The sequence below is a fragment of the Oncorhynchus masou genome, chromosome 6 (assembly GCF_036934945.1).
Source record: "Oncorhynchus masou masou isolate Uvic2021 chromosome 6, UVic_Omas_1.1, whole genome shotgun sequence".
Lineage (NCBI taxonomy): Eukaryota > Metazoa > Chordata > Actinopteri > Salmoniformes > Salmonidae > Oncorhynchus > Oncorhynchus masou.
In genome coordinates this window covers 36,968,953-36,986,285 of record NC_088217.1, presented here as the reverse complement: position 1 = coordinate 36,986,285, position 17,333 = coordinate 36,968,953, and the positions used below count along the sequence as shown (strand labels likewise).

The following is a 17,333-nucleotide window of genomic DNA, read 5'->3' as shown; positions in this document are numbered from 1 at the left end:
GAATCACCCACCACAACAGGACCAAGCGGCGTGGTAACAGGCAGCAGGTGCAGCGAAAGGAGGAATGGACATGGGAGGATGAATTGTTTGGAGAAGGACCCTGGGATCAGCCTGGAGAATATCGCCGCCCCAAAGAAGAACTTGAGGTGGCGAGAACTGAGAGGCTTTGGTATGAGGAGAAGCAACAGCGGCAGCAGGAGCAACAATATCGGGACTACACTACTTGGGAGGAAATAGACAGGTGGGCGGTCGACCCAGGGAGAGTGCCGGAGCCCGCCTGGGATTCACTGGAGCAGTGCGAAGAAGGTTATAGAAGAATGGAGATGGCGAAGCAAGCACGGCGGCACAGAAGGAAGCCCGAGAGTCAGCCCCAAAAATTTCTTGGGGGGGCTCACAGGGAGTATGGCTACGCCAGGTAGGAGACCTGCGCAAACTTCCTGTGCTTACCGGGGGGCTAAAGAGACCGGGCAGGCACCGTGTTATGCTGTGGAGCGCACGGTGTCTCCAGTGCGGGTGCATAGCCCGGTGCGGTACATACCAGCTCCTCGTATTGGCCGGGCTAGAGTGGGCATCGAGCCAGGTAAAGTTGGGCAGGCTCTGTGCTCAAGAGCTCCAGTGCGCCTGCACGGTCCGGTCTATCCAGTGCCACATCCACACACCAGTCCTCCGGTGGCAGCTCCCCGCACCAGGCTTCCTGTGTGTGTCCTCGGCCCAGTACCACCAGTGCCAGCACCACGCATCAGGCCTACAGTGCGCCTCGCCTCTCCAGCGCTACCGGAGCCTTTCTCCTCTCCTGCGCTGCCGGAGCCTCCCGCCTGTTCAGCGCTACCGGAGCCTTTCTCCTCTCCTGTGCTGCCGGAGCCTCCCGCCTGTTCGGCGCTACTGGAGCCTTTCTCCTCTCCTGCGCTGCCGGAGCCTCCCGCCTGTTCAGCGCTGTCGGAGCCTTTCTCCTCTCCTGCGCTGCTGGAGTCTCCCGCATGTTTAGCGCAGCCAGAGCCTTCCTCCTTTACAGCGCTGATGGAGTCTCCCGCCTGTTTAGCACAGCCCGAGCTGTCAGTCTGCATGGAGCAGCCAGAGCTGTCAGTCTACATGGAGCAGCCAGAGCTGTCAGTCTACATGGAGCAGCCAGAGCTGTCAGTCTACATGGAGCAGCCAGAGCTGTCAGTCTACATGGAGCAGCCAGAGATGTCAGTCTTCATGGAACAGCCAGAGCTGTCAGTCTGCATGGAGCAGCCGGAGATACCAGTCTGCATGGAGCTGTCAGTCTGCATGGAGCTGTCAGTCTGCAAGGAGCTGTCAGTCTGCAAGGAGTTGTCAGTCTGCATGGAGCAGCCAGAGCTGTCAGTCTGCAAGAAGCCGCCAGAGCTGTCAGTCTACATGGAGCAGCCAGAGCCGCCAGTCAGCATGGAGCAGCCAGATCCGTCAGTCAGCCAGACTCTTCCAGATCTGCCAGTCAGCCAGACTCTTCCAGATCTGCCGGTCAGCCAGACTCTTCCAGATCCGCCAGTCAGCCAGACTCTTCCAGATCCGCCAGTCAGCCAGACTCTTCCAGATCCGCCGGTCAGCCAGACTCTTCCAGATCCGCCGGTCAGCCAGACTCTTCCAGATCCGCCAGTCAGCCAGACTCTTCCAGATCTGCCAGTCAGCCAGACTCTTCCAGATCTGCCAGTCAACCAGATTCTTCCAGATCTGCCAGTCAACCAGATTCTTCCAGATCTGCCAGTCAACCAGACTCTTCCAGATCTGCCAGTCAGCCAGGATCGGCCAGAACCGTCAACCAGCCAGGATCTGCCGGATCCAAATACCTGGCTGAGCTTCCTCTCAGTCACGGGCTTCCTCTCAGTCCCGAGCTGCCCCTCAGTCCCGAGTTGCCCCTCAGTCCCGAGCTGCCCCTCAGTCCCGAGCTGCCCCTCAGTCCCGAGCTGCCCCTCAGTCCCGAGCTGCCCCTCAGTCCAGTGGGGTTCTGGGTGAGGACTACTAGGCCATGGTCGGCAGCGAAGGTGGACTATCCTAGGACGCGAGGAGGGGGGACTAAGACATTTATAGAGTGGGTTCCACGTTCCACGCCGGAGCCGCCACCATGGACAGACGCCCACCCGGACCCTCCATATTGTTTTGATGTGCGTCCGGGAGTCCGCACCTTAATTGGGGGGGGGGTTCTGTCACGCCCTGGTCGAAATATATTATATTTATCTTTATTTATTGAGTCAGGCCAGGGTGTGACATGGGTTTATTTGTGGTGTGTTTCGTCTTGGGGTTGTGTGGGGTGTATAGCATAGTCTATGGCTGCCTGAGGCGGTTCTCAATCAGTCAGGTGATTATCGTTGTCTCTGATTGGGAACCATATTTAGGCAGCCATATTCTGTGAGTGTTTTCGTGGGTGATTGTTCCTGTCTCTGTGTCTTCACCAGATAGGACTGTTTAGGTTTTCACGTTTCCGTTTTTGTTGTTTTTGTATTGTTCGTGTTTTTTCGTTCTTCAATAAATATGTCTCAAAAGTACCACGCTGCATTTTGGTCCGCTCCTCCTTCAACAGAAGAAAGCCGTTACATACGAGCCTTCTGCTGCCTACCACCGCTCAGTCAGACTGCTCTATCAAATATCAAATCATAGACTTAATTATAACATAATAACACACAGAAATACGAGCCTTAGGTCATTAATATGGTCAAATCCGGAAACTATCGGAAACTATTAGAAAACAAATGTTTATTCTTTCAGTGAAATACGGAACCGTTCTGTATTTTATCTTAACGGGTGGCATCCATAAATCTAAATATTCCTGTTACATTGAACAACCTTCAATGTTATGTCATAATTACGTACATTTCTGGCAAATTAGTTCGCAATGAGCCAGGCAGCCTTAACTGTTGCATATACCCTGACTCTGCGTGCCATGAACGAAAGAGAAGTGACACAATTTCCCAAGTTTAATATTGCTTGCTAATCTGGATTTCTTTTAACTTGTTACACCCTGGTAGTAGTATTTTGTGTTTTCTTTATTTATTTGGTCAGGCCAGGGTGTGACATGGGTTTTGGTATGTGCTGTGTTTTTGTCTTGGGGTTTTTCACAGGTATTGGGATTGTAGCTTAGTGGGGTTTTGTAGCTTAGTCTATGGCTGTCTGAAGTAGTTCTCAATCAGAGGCAGGTGTTTATCGTTGTCTCTGATTGGGAACCATATTTAGGCAGCCATATTCTTTGAGTGTGTTGTGGGTGATTGTCCTTGTTTCTGTCTCTGTGTTACTTTGCACCAGTATAGGCTGTTTCGGTTTTCGTGTTACGTTTCTTGTTTTTGTAGTATTCGTGTTTCCTTTGTTTTATTAAACATGAATCTCAATAGCCACGCCGCGTTACATAACTAAATATGCAGGTTTAAAAAATATATACTTCTGTGTATTGATTTTAAGCAAAGAATTTATGTTTATGGTTAGGTACAATCGTGCAACGATTGTGCTTTTTTCGCAAATGCGCTTTTGTTAAATCATCCCCCATTAGGCGAAGTTGGCTGTCTTTGTTAGGAAGATATAGTCTTCACACAGTTCACAACGAGCCAGGCGGCCCAAACTGCTGCATATACTCTGACTCGGTTGCAAGAGAAGTGACACAATTTACCTAGTTAAAATAAATTAATGTTAGCAGGCAATATTAAATAAATATGCAGGTTTAAAAATATATACTTGTGTATTGATTTGAAGAAAGGCGTTGATGTTTATGGTTAGGTACACATTGGTGCAACGACAGTGCTTTTTTCACGAATGCGCTTGTTACATCATCACCCGTTTGGCGAAGTAGGCTGTGATTCAATGATAAATTTACAGGCACCGCATCGATTATACGCAACGCAGGACAAGCTAGATAAACTAGTAATATCATCAACCATGTGTAGTTAATTAGTGATTATGTTAAGACTGATTCTTTTTATAAGATAAGTTTAATGCTAGCTAGCACCTTACCTTGGCTCCTTGCTGCACTCGCATAACAGGTAGTCAGCCTGTCACACTGTCTCCTCGTGGAGTGCAATGTAATCGGCCATGATCGGTGTCCAAAAATGCAGATTTCCGAATGTTATGAAAACCTGAAATCGGCCCTAATTAATCGGCCATTCTGATTAATCGGTCAACCTCTAGCAGGTGCAGCCTCAATATTCACAGTAAACTTGTGCTGGAAGTTGCACAGAATTTTCACATCATTCAAGTTTTTGCTCAGAAGACCCGAAATTTGCTGAGTGCCTAATTTTCTTTGAGGGATCATTGGTTATCAGTTGTCAGAGGTGTCTAAGACAACAATAATATAGTGATTTTATCACAAACACACACACTCTCACATACACACACACACACTCTCACACATACAAACACACACACACACTCTCCACATACAAACACACACTCGTCATCCAATTTTCAGAAAGTAGAGGAGGGATGTGACAGTAACAGAGGAAAGGAGAAGTGAGAGAGAAAGAGAAAAGTGAGATAGAGAGAAAGAGAGAAAGAAGGAGAAAAAAGCAGGTAGGAAAGAGAGACAGGCTTCTAGAGAGCTCATGGACTCCAGAGACCATTGTGGGAATTGCACGAGGAGGTTCGCCCTAGATCATCCCTCCTTTCTCCCTCCCGCCGTCCTTTCCTCCTCTCTCATCCCTGATCCCCCTCTCCCTGTGGACCCTCTCCCCCCTCGCCTACAGCGGTCAGCCAACTCAACCGTGACCAAAGCAAACCAGTTGTGGTTGACTTGCATGTAGAGACCGTGTCTGATGCTGTTTTTTCTTTTTTCCTTCTCCTGTCCGAGTCTCCGGTTTTGTTTTCCTGTAACAACCAGACAAGTGCAAACACTGGTCACAAACACACTTACACACACACACACACACACCACAGTTGATGTGTGATGGTTCACCATACCCACTGTTGTGGACATGCATCATCTCCTGCATTCAGCTAAAGCTAAGCCTGCTGTACAGTCTAACTCAATGCCTTACAGTCATCAACAGTCCAACTCAGACATATTGATATGCCTCCAGAACCGCAATACTGCTTGTTTTCTTCGCTAGCTGGTGGTTAATTGAATGGTTAATGACATTGATTGGGTCTCCACTCACCTGGTGTCCCAGGACTGAGAGGAAGAAGGACAAGCAGCAGGGCTGTGGACCTCCAGGCCTGGCGGTGCTCAACCTACTAGTTAGATTGGGTATGGCAGGTAGGTTACATAGGTCTATGTAGGTCACCTGCTTATCAAGTGCCCAGGAAATCGAGGTTAGGTCACATTTGTCAAACTCATTCCACAGAGGGCAGAGTGTCTGTGGATTTTCGCTGCACCCTTGTACTTGATTGATGAATGAGGGTCAATAATTAGTAAGGAACTCTGGATCTGTACTCTTATTTAAAACATGTTGGCGACCCCCAGTGCAGCTGTGGTCGCCACCCCAACATTGAATACCGCTGGCCTAGGGGATAGGGGAAGTACCTAGGGGATAGGGGAAGTGTCTAGGGGATAGGGGAAGTGTCTAGGGGATAGGGGAAGTGTCTAGGGGATAGGGGAAGTGTCTAGGGGATAGGGGAAGTACCTAGGGGATAGGGGAAGTACCTAGGGGATAGGGGAAGTGTCTAGGGGATAGGGGAAGTACCTAGGGGATAGGGGAAGTACCTAGGGGATAGGGGAAGTACCTAGGGAATAGGGGAAGTACCTAGGGGATAGGGGAAGTGCCTAGGGGATAGGGGAAGTGCCTAGGGGATAGGGGAAGTGCCTAGGGGATAGGGAAGTGCCTAGGGGATAGGGGAAGTGCCGAGGGGATAGGGGAAGTGCCGAGGGGATAGGGGAAGTGCCGAGGGGATAGGGGAAGTGCCTAGGGGATAGGGGAAGGGCCTAGGGGATAGGGGAAGTGCCTAGGGGATAGGGGAAGTGCCTAGGGGATAGGGGAAGTGCCTAGGGGATAGGGGAAGTGCCTAGGGGATATGAGAAGTGTCTAAGGGATATGAGAAGTGCCTAGGGGATAGGCACCCCCTATGTACTGTAGTACACAGATGAGAACTTAATTAGTCGTTTATGATATTTATTCTTATTAGTAGTTCTAATAATAATGGATAAATCAGATGGATGGAAAGATGTGATTAAATGAGGAAAAGCTCTGTGTTCGCTTTTGGTCATTCACCAGAAGGAGAGAGGGAGAGAGGGAGGGATGGAGAGAGGGAGGGATGGAGAGAGAGGGGGATGGAGAGAGAGGGAGAGAGAGGGGGGGATGGAGAGAGAGGGGATGGAGAGAGAGGGGGATGGAGAGAGGGGGATGGAGAGGGGGATGGAGAGAGGGGGATGGAGAGAGAGGGGGATGGAGAGAGAGGGGGATGGGAGAGAGGGGGATGGAGAGAGAGGGGGATGGAGAGAGGGGGATGGAGAGAGAGAGAGGGGGGGGATGGAGAGAGAGAGGGGGATGGAGAGAGAGAGAGGGGGATGGAGATGGAGAGAGAGGGGGATAGAGAGAGAGAGGGATGGAGAGAGAGAGGGATGGAGAGAGAGGGGGATGAGAGAGAGGGGGATGGAGAGAGAGAGATGGAGAGAGAGAGATGGAGAGAGAGGGGGATGGAGAGAGAGGGGGATGGAGAGAGAGAGGGATGGAGAGAGAGAGGGGTGAAGAGAGAGAGGGATGGAGAGAGAGAGGGGGATGGAGAGAGAGGGATGGAGAGAGAGAGGGGTGAAGAGAGAGAGAGAGGGATGGAGAGAGAGAGGGGGATGGAGAGAGAGAGGGGGATGGAGAGAGAGAGATGGGAGAGGGGGATGGAGAGAGAGGGGGATGGAGAGAGAGAGGGATGGGAGAGAGAGGGTGAAGAGAGAGGAGGGAGAGAGAGAGGGGATGGAGAGAGAGAGGGATGGAGAGAGAGAGGGGTGAAGAGAGAGAGAGAGGGATGGAGAGAGAGAGGGATGGAGAGAGAGAGGGGGATGGAGAGAGAGAGGGGTGAAGAGAGAGAGAGAGGATGGAGAGAGAGAGGGATGGAGAGAGAGAGGGGGATGGAGAGAGAGAGTAGGATAAAAAAATACAAATCTCCCCTGTGCCTTTTTGAGTGTTTGTGCATCGATGACTGTGACTTTTTGACCTCTTCTCTATTCTCTGATTGTTCCACTCGCTCTTTTCTGTGTAGAAGTGATGCTGAAAGAGTGTGTGTTTGCGTACGTGTTTGTGAGTGGTGCATTGGGCTGGTCAGAAGTCAGCTTGATGAAGTGACTCTGTCTGTCACACTAGCCATTTGGGACTGTGTGTGTGTGTGTGTGTGTGTGTGTGTGTGTGTGTGTGTGTGTGTGTGTGTGTGTGTGTGTGTGTGTGTGTGTGTGTGTGTGTATGTTCTGTGTGTGCGCGCGCGTGTGTGTGTGACTGGCAGGCTCAGACAGTGTGTGATGTGCTCATAAATCACATTGACAGCCTGTTACTGCGCTAGCTTTGGCCACTCAGCCGCGGCTAATGTAAACAGAACACACACACAATGTGTTAAAGAACCACTACCATGTCTCTGGAGAGAGAGGGTGAGATAGAGGGAGGGACGGGGTAGAGGAGGGACATGAAACAGACCAGGGAGGAGAAGAGATGGACCAAGAAAGAGAGAAAGTGTTGAACAGTGCTAGAGAGCTTCAAACAGCAAGAGCTACAGACAAGGCCTAGAGTTTTTCCTGATCATGACCAAATGACTGAAATAGGAAAAACTCCGGCCCTAGTTACATGGTCAATCAAATATTCTGTACCTAGCTGTAGACACTAAAGTGTATTTGGCTTGGTGCGGGTCTATGAGAAGGTTGTTGAGTGTGCAGTTGTGACAGATGTCAAGAGAACAAGCGGTGGAACATTGTAACTGGCAGATCAGATTTATTTTTCTTCTCTTCTCTCTCTGGGAAAAAATGCCTGTAGTGCTGAAATAGTGACCCTCTGCCTGCCTCCCTAAACACACACGCACACCCAACCTCCCAGATGCCCATTCTGGAAGGAAGTGACCTCGGTGGCGTTCCTGTGAGTTCCTCCTCTCTGTTCAAAGACTCGTTGGCCACCACTCGCTCTCCAATAGAAAAATGTATATTTAGTTTATTTTCCCACCCCTCCTCTCTCTCTCTCTCTCTCTCTCTCTCTCTCTCTCGCTCTGCCTCTTCCTATCTTTCTCTCTCTCTCTCCCTCTGCTTCCCTCTGCCTTTCCTCTCCCTCTGTTTTCTGGGGAAGATAAGGGCCATCTCTCTGGGGGGGGGGCATCAACCAGCGAAACACAGGCTTGGACCGGTACCGACAGGGAAACCAGAATGGGGGACATTCATCACTGTGACACACGTTGACGTTATCGCCACATGCCATGTAGTCTATACTACTCACCCCTTCACCTCCTCCCTCCACCCCATCACCTCACCCCTTCACCTCCTCCCTCCACCCCTTCACCTCCTCCATCCGCCCCTTCACCTCCTCCCTCCACCCCTTCACCTCCTCCCTCCACCCCTTCACCTCCTCCCTCCACCCCTTCACCTCCTCCCTCCACCCCTTCACCTCCTCCCTCCACCCCTTCACCCACCTCCTCCCTCCACCCCTTAACCTCACCCCTTCACCTCCACCCCTTCACCTCACCCCATCACCTCCTCCCTCCACCCATTCATCTCCTCCCTCCACCTCCCCCCTCCACCCATTCATCTCCTCCCTCCACCCCTTCACCTCCTCCCTCCACCCATTCATCTCCTCCCTCCACCCCTTCATCTCCTCTCTCTACCCCTTTATCTCTTCCCTCCACCTCCTCTCTCTACCCCTTCACCTCCTCTCTCTACATCCCTTCACCTCCTCTCCCCACCCCTTCACCTCCACCCTCCATCCCTTCACCTCATCCCCCCATCCCTTTACCTCCTCCCCCCATCCCTTTACCTCCTCCCCCCATCCCTTTACCTCTGCCCCCATCCCTTCACCTCCTCCCTCCATCCCTTCACCTCCTCCCTCTACCCCTTCATCTCCTGCCTCCATCCCTTCACCTCCTCCCTCCACCCCTTCACCTCCTCCTTCTACCCCTTCACCTCCCTCCATCCCTTCATCTCCTCCATCCACCCCTTCACCTCCTCCCTCTACCCCTTCATCTCCTCCCTCTACCCCTTCATCTCCTCCCTCCATCCCTTCCCTCCTTGCCTCCATCCCTTCACCTCCTCCCTCTACCCCTTCACCTCCTCCCTCCATCCCTTCATCTACTCCCTCCACCCCTTCATCTCCTCCCTCCACCCCTTCACCTCCTCCCTCCACCCCTTCACCTCCTCCCTCCACCCCTTCATCTCCTCCCTCCATCCCTTCCCTCCTCCCTCCATCCCTTCCCTCCTCCCTCCATCCCTTCATCTACTCCCTCCACCCCTTCATCTCCTCCCTCTACCCCTTCATCTACTCCCTCCACCCCTTCACCTCCTCCCTCCACCCCTTCACCTCCTCCCTCCACCCCTTCACCTCCCTCCACCCCTTCACCTCCCCCCTCCACCCCTTCACCTCCCCCTCCACCCCTTCACCTCCTCCCTCCACCCCTTCACCTCCTCCCTCCACCCCTTCATCTCCTCCCTCCATCCCTTCACCTCCTCCCCCCACCCCTTCATCTCCTCCCCACATCTCTTCCGTCCTGCCTCCATACCTTCACCTCCTCCCTCCATCCCTTCATCTACTCCCTCCATCCCTTCATCTACTCCCTCCATCCCTTCATCTACTCCCTCCACCCCTTCACCTCCTCCCTCACCCCTTCATCTCCTCCCTCCACCCCTTCATCTCCTCCCTCCACCCCTTCATCTCCTCCCTCCACCCCTTCATCTCCTCCCTCCATCCCTTCCCTCCTTGCCTCCATCCCTTCCCTCCTTGCCTCCATCCCTTCATCTCCCCCTCCACCCCTTCACCTCCTCCCTCCACCCCTTCACCTCCTCCCTCCACCCCTTCATCTCTTCCCTCCACCCCTTCATCTCCTCCCTCCATCCCTTCATCTCCTCCCTCCACCCCTTCATCTCCTCCCTCCACCCCTTCATCTCCTCCCTCCACCCCTTCATCTCCTCCCTCCACCCCTTCACCTCCTCCCTCCATCCCTTCCCTCCTTGACACCATCACTTCATCTCCTCTCTCTATCCCTTCCCTCCTTGCCTCCATCCCTCCACCTCCTCCCTCTACCCCTTCATCGCCTCCCTCCATCCCTTGCCTCCATCCCTTCACCTCCTCCCTCCATCCCTTCACCTCCTCCCTCCATCCCTTCCCTCCTTACCTCCATCCCTTCACCTCCTCCCTCCATCCCTTCCGTCCTTGCCTCCATCCCTTCACCTCCTCCCTCCATCCCTTCCCTCCTTGTCTCCATCCCTTCATCTCCTCCCTCCATTCCTTCCCTCCTTGCCTCCATCCCTTCACCTCCTCCCTCCATCCCTTCATCTCCTCCCTCCATCCCTTCCCTCCTTGCCTCCATCCCTTCACCTCCTTCCTCCATCCCTTCATCTCCTCCCTCCATCCCTTCCCTCCTTGCCTCCATCCCTTCACCTCCTCCCTCCATCCCTTCCCTCCTTGCCTCCATCCCTTCATCTCCTCCCTCCATCCCTTCCCTCCTTGCCTCCATCCCTTCACCTCCTCCCTCTACCCCTTCATCGCCTCCCTCCATCCCTTCACTTCCTCCCTCCATCCCTTCATCTCCTCCCTCCATCCCTTCCGTCCTTGCCTCCATCCCTTCACCTCCTCCCTCCATCCCTTCCCTCCTTGCCTCCATCCCTTCATCTCCTCCCTCCATTCCTTCCCTCCTTGCCTCCATCCCTTCACCTCCTCCCTCCATCCCTTCATCTCCTCCCCCATCCCTTCCCTCCTTGCCTCCATCCCTTCACCTCCTTCCTCCATCCCTTCATCTCCTCCCTCCATCCCTTCCCTCCTTGCCTCCATCCCTTCACCTCCTCCCTCCATCCCTTCCCTCCTTGCCTCCATCCCTTCATCTCCTCCCTCCATCCCTTCCCTCCTTGCCTCCATCCCTTCACCTCCTCCCTCTACCCCTTCATTGCCTCCCTCCATCCCTTGCCTCCATCCCTTCACCTCCTCCCTCCATCCCTTCACCTCCTCCCTCCATCCCTTCCCTCCTTGCCTCCATCCCTTCACCCTCCCCCTCCATCCCTTCATCTCTTCCCTCCATCCCTTCCCTCCTTGCCTCCATCCCTTCACCTCCTCCCTCCATCCCGTCATCTCCTCCCTCCATCCCTTCCCTTCTTGCCTCCATCCCTTCACCTCCTCCCTCCATCCCTTCCCTCCTTGCCTCCATCCCTTCACCTCCTCCCTCTACCCCTTCATTGCCTCCCTCCATCCCTTGCCTCCATCCCTTCACCTCCTCCCTCCATCCCTTCACCTCCTCCCTCCATCCCTTCCCTCCTTGCCTCCATCGCTTCATCTCCTCCCTCCATCCCTTCACCTCCTCCCTCCATCCCTTCCCTACTTGCCTCCATCCCTTCACCTCCTCCCTCTACCCCTTCATCGCCTCCCTTCATCCCTTCACTTCCTCCCTCCATCCCTTCATCTCCTCCCTCCATCCCTTCCGTCCTTGCCTCCATCCCTTCACCTCCTCCCTTCCCTCCTTGCCTCCATCCCTTCATCTCCTCCCTCCATTCCTTCCCTCCTTGCCTCCATCCCTTCACCTCCTCCCTCCATCCCTTCATCTCCTCCCTCTACCCCTTCATCTCCTCCCTCTATCCCTTCCCTCCTTGCCTCCACCCCTTCATCTCCTCCCTCCATCCCTTCACCTCCTCCCTCCATCCCTTCACCTCCTCCCTCCATCCCTTCCCTCCTTGCCTCCACCCCTTCATCTCCTCCCTCCATCCTTTCACCTCCTCCCTCCATCCCTTCCCTCCTTGCCTCCATCCCTTCACCTCCTCCCTCTACCCCTTCATCGCCTCCCTCCATCCCTTCACCTCCTCCCTCCACCCCTTCACCTCCTCCCTCCACCCCTTCATCGCCTCCCTCCATCCCTTCACCTCCTCCCTCCATCCCTTCCCTCCTTGCCTCCACCCCTTCATCTCCTCCCTCCATCCTTTCACCTCCTCCCTCCATCCCTTCCCTCCTTGCCTCCATCCCTTCACCTCCTCCCTCTACCCCTTCATCGCCTCCCTCAATCCCTTCAACTCCTCCCTCCACCCCTTCACCTCCTCCCTCCATCCCTTCACCTCCTTCCTCCATCCCTTCATCTCCTCCCTCCATCCTTTCCCTCCTTGACCCCATCCCTTCACCTCCTCCCTCCATCCCTTCCCTCCTTGCCTCCATCCCTTCATCTCCTCCCTCTATTCCTTCCCTCCTTGCCTCCATCCCTTCATCTCCTCCCTCCATCCCTTCCCTCCTTGCCTCCATCCCTTCACCTCCTTCCTCCATCCCTTCATCTCCTCCCTCCATCCCTTCCCTCCTTGCCTCCATCCCTTCACCTCCTCTCTCCATCCCTTCCCTCCTTGCCTCCATCCCTTCATCTCCTCCCTCCATCCCTTCCCTCCTTGCCTCCATCCCTTCACCTCCTCCCTCTACCCCTTCATCTCCTCCCTCTATCCCTTCCCTCCTTGCCTCCATCCCTTCCCTACTTGCCTCCATCCCTTCACCTCCTCCCTCTACCCCTTCATCGCCTCCCTTCATCCCTTCACTTCCTCCCTCCATCCCTTCATCTCCTCCCTCCATCCCTTCCGTCCTTGCCTCCATCCCTTCACCTCCTCCCTTCCCTCCTTGCCTCCATCCCTTCATCTCCTCCCTCCATCCCTTCACCTCCTCCCTCCATCCCTTCCCTCCTTGCCTCCATCGCTTCATCTCCTCCCTCCATCCCTTCACCTCCTCCCTCCATCCCTTCCCTACTTGCCTCCATCCCTTCACCTCCTCCCTCTACCCCTTCATCGCCTCCCTTCATCCCTTCACTTCCTCCCTCCATCCCTTCATCTCCTCCCTCCATCCCTTCCGTCCTTGCCTCCATCCCTTCACCTCCTCCCTTCCCTCCTTGCCTCCATCCCTTCATCTCCTCCCTCCATTCCTTCCCTCCTTGCCTCCATCCCTTCACCTCCTCCCTCCATCCCTTCATCTCCTCCCTCTATCCCTTCCCTCCTTGCCTCCACCCCTTCATCTCCTCCCTCCATCCCTTCACCTCCTCCCTCCATCCCTTCACCTCCTCCCTCCATCCCTTCCCTCCTTGCCTCCACCCCTTCATCTCCTCCCTCCATCCTTTCACCTCCTCCCTCCATCCCTTCCCTCCTTGCCTCCATCCCTTCACCTCCTCCCTCTACCCCTTCATCGCCTCCCTCAATCCCTTCACCTCCTCCCTCCACCCCTTCACCTCCTCCCTCCATCCCTTCACCTCCTTCCTCCATCCCTTCATCTCCTCCCTCCATCCTTTCCCTCCTTGACCCCATCCCTTCACCTCCTCCCTCCATCCCTTCCCTCCTTGCCTCCATCCCTTCATCTCCTCCCTCTATTCCTTCCCTCCTTGCCTCCATCCCTTCATCTCCTCCCTCCATCCCTTCCCTCCTTGCCTCCATCCCTTCACCTCCTTCCTCCATCCCTTCATCTCCTCCCTCCATCCCTTCCCTCCTTGCCTCCATCCCTTCACCTCCTCTCTCCATCCCTTCCCTCCTTGCCTCCATCCCTTCATCTCCTCCCTCCATCCCTTCCCTCCTTGCCTCCATCCCTTCACCTCCTCCCTCTACCCCTACATCTCCTCCCTCTATCCCTTCCCTCCTTGCCTCCATCCCTTCCCTACTTGCCTCCATCCCTTCACCTCCTCCCTCTACCCCTTCATCGCCTCCCTTCATCCCTTCACTTCCTCCCTTCATCTCCTCCCTCCATCCCTTCCGTCCTTGCCTCCATCCCTTCACCTCCTCCCTTCCCTCCTTGCCTCCATCCCTTCATCTCCTCCCTCCATCCCTTCACCTCCTCCCTCCATCCCTTCCCTCCTTGCCTCCATCGCTTCATCTCCTCCCTCCATCCCTTCACCTCCTCCCTCCATCCCTTCCCTACTTGCCTCCATCCCTTCACCTCCTCCCTCTACCCCTTCATCGCCTCCCTTCATCCCTTCACTTCCTCCCTCCATCCCTTCATCTCCTCCCTCCATCCCTTCCGTCCTTGCCTCCATCCCTTCACCTCCTCCCTTCCCTCCTTGCCTCCATCCCTTCATCTCCTCCCTCCATTCCTTCCCTCCTTGCCTCCATCCCTTCACCTCCTCCCTCCATCCCTTCATCTCCTCCCTCTCCCCCCTTCATCTCCTCCCTCTATCCCTTCCCTCCTTGCCTCCACCCCCTTCATCTCCTCCCTCCATCCCTTCACCTCCTCCCTCCATCCCTTCACCTCCTCCCTCCATCCCTTCCCTCCTTGCCTCCACCCCTTCATCTCCTCCCTCCATCCTTTCACCTCCTCCCTCCATCCCTTCCCTCCTTGCCTCCATCCCTTCACCTCCTCCCTCTACCCCTTCATCGCCTCCCTCCATCCCTTCACCTCCTCCCTCCACCCCTTCACCTCCTCCCTCTACCCCTTCATCGCCTCCCTCCATCCCTTCACCTCCTCCCTCCATCCCTTCCCTCCTTGCCTCCACCCCCTTCATCTCCTCCCTCCATCCTTTCACCTCCTCCCTCCATCCCTTCCCTCCTTGCCTCCATCCCTTCACCTCCTCCCTCTACCCCTTCATCGCCTCCTCCATCCCTTCACCTCCTCCCTCCACCCCTTCACCTCCTCCCTCTACCCCTTCATCGCCTCCCTCCATCCCTTCACCTCCTCCCTCCATCCCTTCCCTCCTTGCCTCCACCCCTTCATCTCCTCCCTCCATCCTTTCACCTCCTCCCTCCATCCCTTCCCTCCTTGCCTCCATCCCTTCACCTCCTCCCTCCATCCCTTCCCTCCTTGCCTCCACCCCTTCATCTCCTCCCTCCATCCTTTCACCTCCTCCCTCCATCCCTTCCCTCCTTGCCTCCATCCCTTCACCTCCTCCCTCTACCCCTTCATCGCCTCCCTCCATCCCTTCACCTCCTCCCTCCACCCCTTCACCTCCTCCCTCTACCCCTTCCTCGCCTCCCTCCATCCCTTCACCTCCTCCCTCCATCCCTTCCCTCCTTGCCTCCACCCCTTCATCTCCTCCCTCCATCCCTTCACCTCCTCCCTCCATCCCTTCACCTCCTCCCTCCATCCCTTCACCTCCTTCCTCCATCCCTTCATCTCCTCCCTCCATCCTTTCCCTCCTTGACCCCATCCCTTCACCTCCTCCCTCCATCCCTTCCCTCCTTGCCTCCATCCCTTCATCTCCTCCCTCTATTCCTTCCCTCCTTGCCTCCATCCCTTCATCTCCTCCCTCCATCCCTTCCCTCCTTGCCTCCATCCCTTCACCTCCTTCCTCCATCCCTTCATCTCCTCCCTCCATCCCTTCCCTCCTTGCCTCCATCCCTTCACCTCCTCTCTCCATCCCTTCCCTCCTTGCCTCCATCCCTTCATCTCCTCCCTCCATCCCTTCCCTCCTTGCCTCCATCCCTTCACCTCCTCCCTCTACCCCTTCATCTCCTCCCTCTATCCCCTCCCTCCTTGCCTCCATCCCTTCACCTCCTCCCTCTACCCCTTTATCTCCTCCCTCTATCCCTTCCCTCCTTGCCTCCATCCCTTCCCCCTTCATCTCCTCCCTCCATCCCTTCCCTCCTTGCCTCCATCCCTTCATCTCCTCCCTCCACCCCTTCATCTCCTCCCTCCACCCCTTCATCTCCTCCCTCCATCCCTTCATCTACTCCCTCCATCCCTTCCCTCCTTGCCTCCATCCCTTCACCTCCTTGCCTCCATCCCTTCACCTCCTCCCTCTACCCCTTCATCTCCTCCCTCTATCCCTTCCCTCCTTGCCTCCATCCCTTCATTTCCTCCCTCCATCCCTTCCCTTCTTGCCTCCATCCCTTCATCTCCCCCCTCCACCCCTTCATCTCCTCCCTCCATCCCTTCACCTCCTCCCTCCATCCCTTCACCTCCTCCCTCCATCCCTTCCCTCCTTGCCTCCACCCCTTCATCTCCTCCCTCCATCCCTTCATCTCCTCCCTCCATCCCTTCATCTACTCCCTCCATCCCTTCCCTCCTTGCCTCCATCCCTTCACCTCCTTGCCTCCATCCCTTCACCTCCTCCCTCTACCCCTTCATCTCCTCCCTCCACCCCTTCACCTCCTCCCTCCATCCCTTCACCTCCTCCCTCCATCCCTTCCCCCCTTGCCTCCATCACTTCATCTCCTCCCTCCACCCCTTCATCTCCTCTCTCCATCCCTCCCCTCATTGCCTCCATCCCTTCCCCCCTTTCCTCCATCGCTTCACCTCCTCCCTCCATCCCTTCCCTCCTTGCCTCCATCCCTTCACCTTCTTGCCTCCATCCCTTCACCTCCACCCTCTACCCCTTCCTCTCCTCCCTCCCTCCATCCCTTCATCTCCTCCCTCCACCCCTTCACCTCCTCCCTCCATCCCTTCCCCCTTGCCTCCATCACTTCATCTCCTCCCTCCACCCCTTCATCTCCTCTCTCCATCCCTCCCCTCATTGCCTCCATCCCTTCCCCCCTTGCCTCCATCGCTTCACCTCCTCACTCCATCCCTTCCCTCCTTGCCTCCATCCCTTCACCTTCTTGCCTCCATCCCTTCACCTCCACCCTCTACCCCTTCCTCTCCTCCCTCCCTCCATCCCTTCATCTCCTCCCTCCACCCCTTCACCTCCTCCCTCCATCCCTTCACCTCCTCCCTCCATCCCTTCACCTCCTCCCTCCATCCCTTCCCTCTTTGCCTCCATCCCTTCACCTCCTTGCCTCCATCCCTTCACCTCCTCCCTCTACCCCTTCATCTCCTCCCTCCATCCCTTCCATCCTTGCCTCCATCCCTTCACCTCCTCCCTGCATCCCTTCCCTCCTTGCCTCCATCCCTTCACCTCCTCCCTCTACCCCTTCATCTCCTCCCTCCATCCCTTCACCTCCTCCCTCCATCCCTTCATCTCCTCCCTCCATCCCTTCATCTCCTCCTTCCATCCCTTCATCTCCCCCCTCCATCCCTTCACCTCCTCCCTCTACCCCTTCATCTCCTCCCTCTATCCCTTCCCTCCTTGCCTCCACCCCTTCATTTCCTCCCTCCATCCCTTCCCTTCTTGCCTCCATCCCTTCATCTCCCCCCTCCACCCGTTCATCTCCTCCCTCCATCCCTTCACCTCCTCCCTCCATCCCTTCACCTCCTCCCTCCATCCCTTCCCTCCTTGCCTCCACCCCTTCATCTCCTCCCTCCATCCCTTCCCTCCTTGCCTCCATCGCTTCATCTCCTCCCTCCACCCCTTCATCTCCTCCCTCCTTCCCTTCCCTTCTTGCCTCCATCCCTTCACCTCCTCCCTCCACCCCTTCACCTCCT

General features: G+C 55.6%; 1 protein-coding gene across 6 annotated transcripts in view; it reads left to right on the top strand.

Moving 5' to 3' along the window:
• The window catches only part of foxp4 (forkhead box P4), a 200,783-nt gene that overhangs the window by 137,162 nt on the left and 46,288 nt on the right, over window positions 1-17,333 (top strand). The window lies entirely within an intron of this gene.